This window comes from Anser brachyrhynchus (genome assembly GCF_964034855.1).
Source record: "Anser brachyrhynchus genome assembly, chromosome: 25".
Lineage (NCBI taxonomy): Eukaryota > Metazoa > Chordata > Aves > Anseriformes > Anatidae > Anser > Anser brachyrhynchus.
In genome coordinates this window covers 972,411-979,178 of record NC_137718.1, presented here as the reverse complement: position 1 = coordinate 979,178, position 6,768 = coordinate 972,411, and the positions used below count along the sequence as shown (strand labels likewise).

The window sequence follows — 6,768 nt, the reverse complement described above, 5'->3', positions numbered from 1 at the left end:
CTGCTTCTCCTAAACAGCTATCATCTGAATTGCTCGCCGCTGCCCGCCAGCCCCGCTCCAGCTCCCATCAATGTCACACGCCCCATCTCTCCGCTCTCCAGCCTTCACGCCTGCAATGTATCCGCAATGGCAAGGTCTATAACACAGTCCACGATATTCAGGATGCTCGTGTCACAAATGAGCAGGCCGGAATCCGTGCTCAGACTTCCAGAAAAGAAGCTCGGAGGTAGAACAAAAGCTGTTTCAGCTTCCCTGATCCAGAGGCCGCTCCAGAGGAGCGTGTCTTGGGGGCAGCCTGGAGCCCCGTGGGGCTGCTCCCCCTGCAGCAGGTGCTGAGGAGCCCGGCTGGGCGGTGGGAGCTGGTGGTCCCCCTGCTCCGGAGCTGCTGCTCAACCGGAGACATCTCCGGGGCTGCTCGGTGCAAGGCCAGGTCAGACCTGCAGTTTGTCCCTGCCGTGTTTTATGTACGTTGGTGTGGCTGTAATCTGTGAAAGAATTTAATTGATTGGAAGCCAGTCTATATCCAGCAGAATATATTGCAGTACATCATTGATTTCAAATGCAGTAAAATTTGACTAGTTTCATATAGGGCTAAATATTTTTTAAGTAATGCAACATCTCTTTTTAAATCAGTGTGACAAACATTTTATGGCATATGTAATACAGGCATGAGAAAATATACTGTCCTTTCTTGTAGCTAAATTTCAGAAGGCACTGGGCAAACTCCAGCTCAGCAAGGAGAAATGAGGCAAATAAATCCAGCAGCTGTTTAATAACTGCACACACATCACCTCGAACAGGCACACAGCCTCACACCCTCACACAAGCAACCACCTTCCAGGCAGTCCCCACGGCAAACACACCTACCCACATGCCCAGCCCCAAGCATAACACCTCAACTCTGTAATTACAGGTATGATCTCTCTGTTTGTGTGCTGCCAGGAGCATTTATGCACCCTGCCCCACCATACCACCCGCAGAGCATCCATCCCAAAAACAGGGTACGAGATGCAAGCCTTCGCCCACCCCTGGACAGACAGAGATGGTGCAAGGAAAGGACATCTCAGGAGCCATCCTGATTGCTGCAGCGAACGGAGATATGAAGGAGAAGGCATGAAGATTGTCCTCTGATGACTGTAAGAGCACACTGCGCAAGGAAAAAGTTGCAAGATTGCAAAACTGTAGAGTTTTGCAACTATACCAAATGCTGTTAACCTCTGATTTAGAGTCTGGGTTTCCTTTGACTTAAAATGATTTTAAAGGTTTCTGCACTCCAGCAATCTAATTACCCAAAAGATTTCTGTTAGGCTTTTTTTCTGCCCCTTTATTTCTAAAGAGGTCTTTCTAAGAATGCCACTAGGTTAGAGTCATTATGGCATATAATACAAACAGGGCCATTTATTGTATTTTTATGAGGGTAATACTGCACCATCTAATAAATTTTACAGGAAGGATTCAATACAGAAAATGCTGAGATTCAGCCACAGCAGGGTCAGCCAATGTTAGCTCTAATTTCAGATGAAAGTAGTTAAGGAAGGAAAATATGTATTTTTTTATTCTTACATTTTGGAAGTGGTAGGGAAGGATGGAAGCTAAGGAAAAACCAAGTGAACACAAAGACTATTGAAAGAGCAGATACAAATGAACTGGCTCAAACAGAACAAGAAAGTCCCAAGCTGCCCATGCAAATGCTACATCTTAACAGATTTTGAAAACATTCGCTTTCTCCTTCATCAGTTTGAATTTCTTTGTGAGGTCTGAAAACACTAGCTTGTGTTTGGCTGTGGGACAGGAATTTTATGCCAAGAAGAAACGCATGGTTTGTGATGGAGAGATGCAAGAATCCCCCCGTGCTCTTAGAGCCATGGGAAGTGTTTCCCACTCAGCCTCAGCCTCCGAGCTCTGTGGCCATGGGACCCTCGGGGTGGTCGGGGAGCCCCAGCACTTGCGTGGCCTTGCAAAGACCGGCAAGTCTCGCCTTCCCGAAGAGCTCGGGCTGCCTTTCTGCCCATGGAAAGCAGCAGGCCAATTTGCACTTGGTTTTGCAGCTCTGTTTCTCTTAATCAGTTCATTACAGCAAGTAGGGGAATCAATGAAAACAGGTTATTGATCAGAAATTCATAAGTTAAAATTGTGTTGCTAGTACTAGTTCATTTCTCAATGGCAGAGACAAATCTATACCTCCCCTCCTCTGGAAAAACCTCAGCCAGTGCAATTTTTAATAGCTTTCTTCAAATGCTGCTAGCACACCCCGGCAATAAGAAAGCACTTGAGGCAGCTCTGCTGCTGCACACCGCAGGCAGAAAGGCTCAGGCTCCCGGCTGGGACAATCTCCCTGCCCAGCTCCGGACATTTAGGACAGAATACGGCCCAGCAGCTCGGAGGCTGCGGGACGTGTGGTGCCCACGTGCACAAGGTGCTGCAGTAAAACACGTGCCAGAGTCTGCAGCTGTGACGAAGCCCAAGGACTCTGGGGCTGTTCCTGTGTTGTCAGTTTGGAAATCGGCCGCTCATCACAGCCCCAGTGCCTCGGCTCCCTCCCTCCCCTCCGCCGGCTCTGCGGGACAGCGGAGCTTCTGGGGGAGCCACGGCAAGGCAGGGGTGCACGTCCAGATGTGCAGAGCTGCTGGAACGGTTTGTGGTGCCGAGCTGCCGGGGTGGGTGTGTGTGGTGTTACGTGGGAAGCAGTGAGCGCAGATCTCACCCGTCTGCGTCAGCTCCTGGGCGGGCGGGCTGCAGTACCGCCGCTGCACGAGGCTTTGACAGCTAATCTGATCTTTCATGCTTCTCTTGTTCTCCCCGCTCACCACTGATAGACAAAAATTCCCAGCAAATGACTGGTTTCATGGGCTGTTTCCTCTGCTGTCAATACCGGAAATTGAGAACTGTCATCACTGTCCCTTCCCACGAAATAAATAGTTCAATTACTTATTGCTACTGCTTCGAGAACTAATTGCACTGCTAATTGTTTTTTTTCCTGGGAGCAGTGTTACTTTTTTGCACACCAATGGCTTTAGGCTCTTTAAGGGTTTTATAAAGCATATTTCATCAAACATGATTCAGGAACGAACTCAGTGAGATGACATTTCCTTTCCAATTTTCTGTTTATATTATCGGAGAGGGGATTGCTGGAAGCCCAGGGCTGTTGCTGCTAACCTGATTCATTCCATACACACAGACAGGACTGAACGCAGACGAATTTTACTGTATTGGCTGGTGTCTATATGTAATGATAATAATAATACATTTTATCTACCTCCTGTGAAACTCAAGAGGAGTTTTCCCAGTAAGTTCAAGAGAAAGATGATCAAGCTACTACTTAAATTCTAGCCGGAGAACCTCAGATTACTTTTCTTCCACCATTTCATATTCTTACAATGCTGGTGATGTGAGGGCAATATTCCTGCTCTTAGTTTTGATTAGTTTTTGTGTCTGTGACAGAGATGGGAGCAGCATCTAGGATCCTCGTGCATCCCTTACGTGAAGCCAACTTGGGAGAAAGTCTCACGCTTTCTCCTACAGCTTGAAGCAGGCTGGGCTGCTAAAATGCAAGCCCTCTTTCTCCAGAGTGCTGATTTGACAGCTGCTGCTGGATTTACAAAGGTTAAGGCTGATTTTCCATTCTGGCCAGATGGGTTAACGCTCTCCCTGACCGAGAGTGCAGCCAGCCCGCGGCACAGCCGGCGCTGGAAGGGCTGGGGGCGTGAGGCTGGGAGCCCAGCACCGCCAGCGGAGGTGCTGAGCGGCTCCGAGCCGGAAACGGGATGGGAGGTGAAGAGAGTTGCAGGGAGACCGCTCTCGGGGTGAGCTTGCAGAGAGATTACAGTGGAGGATGTTTTTACCAGAGGCCCCTCCAAGGCTTCCTGCAAGTTGAAAGGAAAGCTAAATTAGAGGGCTTTATTCTTCATGTCTTTTTAACTATTTTGCTCATGCTACCAGACAGAGAACAAAGGAACCAGTTGCTGGCAGCCTCACCAGCACAGAAAAACCGGCTGCAGAGTCCTTGTTGGCAACACGGTGTTTGCTAGATGTGCAGAGAGCAACATCTTTAACAGGGATATTATAATCAGCCATGGTGCGGCTGAGAGCTGGGATCTCGGGCCGTGAAGAGGCGTCCTGCAGTGAGGCTGCAGCGCTGGATGCGGGGAGGACTTGGGCTGGGGGCTGCACAGCTCCTGCAAATGGGCGAGCACCGGGGAACGGCTGGGCTGCGAGAGCAAAGCCCCGCTGCTTGCAAAGAGACAAAACACCCAGACCTTCCCCTGCACGCACAGGGCTTGGTGGAGCAGGAGGAGGCTTCTGCATCCAAGTCCTGTCGATGGCAGCCTTCCCCCGGGAGCTAGCTTGCTTCCCACGCAGGATGGAGGTGGGCAGCAATATGACCCCTGTGCTGTCCAGGCTGATGCTGTCCAGGCTGATGCAGCCCATCCCATAGCCCCCACACATCCCCTACCCGCTGCTGTGCAGCCCCTGCTGCTGCCCGGGCAGGCTATGGGAGCTCACACCCCTGCCTTGGCCAGGATCACAGGGTGCAGGGCATGGTCTGAGTGCTTGGCACGGGAATATCAAACCCCGTTCGTGTGAAAACATCACCCCAGCCACCGGCCTGGTGCTGCTATTAAATGCTTCCATTTACAGAAGCTCTCCTTCTTCTGGCTAATTCAGAATGATGATAAATCTTCCCACTTAAAATGCACCCCAAAGAATGACAACATAAATCATTTATTAACTGGAATTAGTTTACAAGCTTTCTAACCCCTTCCAAGCTAGGAGTGCCTTCTGACTGCTGGAAAAGAGACGTAGCCAAGGAGCCTCCGCTCTGCTTTTCCATGTGCTCCATCTCCCACTCATCCTGCACCCGCCTTTCCTCCCAGACTGGACCCCTCCTTGCCCGATGCTTTGCCTGCCTTGAGGTCTCAGCACAAAGCCACCCCTTTCCTTCACCTGGCAAGAAATGAGGTATGTGACTCTGCTCTAATTTCCCCGGTATTAGGAGAAAAGCGGGAGCTTCTGTCAGGCCAATTCTCTTTCCTGATTCTTTACAATGAAATGCAGCAACAAGGGAATCATAATACTTCATTATACTACAATACAGTGAGCAATTTACATGCTTCTCTCTCTCTCTCTCTTTTTTTTTTTTTAATGGTGCCAGTGCACCTGAAGGTGGAAAGGAGCTGTAAAAATAAACAAACACACATTTATCCCAAAGTCTTGCTCCAAAGCACCAGGTCCCCTGCGGTCGGTGCCCTTGCCCTGACTCCCGCACGGGACGGGAGAAGTCCCAGTGCTGCCGGGGCAGCCGAGCTGGAAGAGGTTGCTTTGTGTTAGCTCAGATGTGATCCCAGAGCACTTCAGCTCAGGTCTTTTTTCTGCCTCTCCTCTGCTCCTTCTTCTCAGCAGGATGCTCCAGTTTGGGTGCGTTGTCAGCTCCTGACTGGTCTCTGCCAACCCAAATGAACCGCTCCTTAGCCAGAATATGGCCGATGATTCAGCGGCTGTGGTGGGATCTTGTGTCTCACATTAAATCAATGGAACTTCTTTGCATTGACGGGCCCTTGCCACTTAAGTAGACAAGAAACAGGTACGAATGGATGCTGCAGGTTCCTCCCTACTGTGAGGCATAAATCTCAAGGGAACGGCAGCAGAAAGGTGAAAAACTGCTGGAAACACAGCACAGGATTCAGGATTTATTCGGAGTTTTTCTTCTATACGTGAATGACAAAATGATAGCTGCCTTCTTCCTGCCAAGGGTTAGCAATTAGTATGGCAAAAGGAAAAGGTAATTTGATGGTGAGTTTGGCAAAGAGCTCTTACACATGCCTTGATGTTACACTGCTATTCTAAAGACAATAATGTATAAAATCACCTTTGACAACGCATTGCACCCTGGCAATCCTTCAGGGAGATTTTTGCTTAAATAAGAGCCAGGCAAGGACTCCACCACGGAAAATGCTTACTGTTTGTCTGTGACAAGCGAGGTCCCGCTTAAGCACGCTGCACATTTAAAAAGTTTGTAAGCATTCTTGTGACAGTATAAAAATGGTTGGAGGGCATCAGATGCTAGGATAATGAGGTTGGTATAATTAGCCTTGATGGATAGGTAACAAGATAGAGAAGCATGGATGGGAATTAATAGATTAAACAGCCAGATTAACTACTACTGTTTAAACAGTGACTCCTGACCCAACCCTCCAGCTGCTAGTGATCTGTCTCAGCTAGCTCTGCTATAAAGCTGCAAGGCAGGGCAGCCTACCCCTTTCCCTTGTAGGTTGGTTGTGTCTTATTGGAAGAAGGAATGCTAAAGTCATTACATCCCCTTCCCTCCCGTTCCAAGGGGAGCCAGGCTATGCTGCTGTGAGTAGAAATGTCATTTCTGAAATGTAATTTGGCTGGAGAACGCTGCAGGACAGCAGCAGCTGTAGAGGCAAATCCAAATAATGCTCAGCACTGTAATTGTGTATGTTTAAAAAAAAAAAAGAGAGAAAGAAAGAAAAAAAGGGAGAGAGAGAGTGGCCTCCTCTCCTCTGCTGGGTATTACAGATGTAGCTGTCATCCTATTTCCTTCACTGAGTGGTTGTAGGTGTTCGGTGCTGATACTCCTGGGTGTTGTACAGAGATTGGAATATAATTTCTGATGCACAGAGGTCAAGCTGCACGGCTGTACAGGCAAGTCGTAGGTCTGACAAGGACTTAGCGAGTTCAGAGCCTGATCCAAGTCCCTCTGCGAGGACGGCTGGGCTGGCTTGGATGTGCCAAGGGGGGCGAGGT

General features: G+C 49.1%; 1 long non-coding RNA gene across 1 annotated transcript in view; it reads left to right on the top strand.

The window, feature by feature from the left end:
- The first annotated feature begins 4,965 nt into the window (after nt 1-4,965).
- LOC308182806 overlaps nt 4,966-6,768 on the top strand; it is a 68,476-nt gene continuing 66,673 nt past the window's right edge. The window contains exon 1 of the long non-coding RNA XR_013942095.1: nt 4,966-6,354. This is a non-coding gene — a long non-coding RNA (uncharacterized lncRNA). The remainder of the gene's footprint in view (nt 6,355-6,768) is intronic.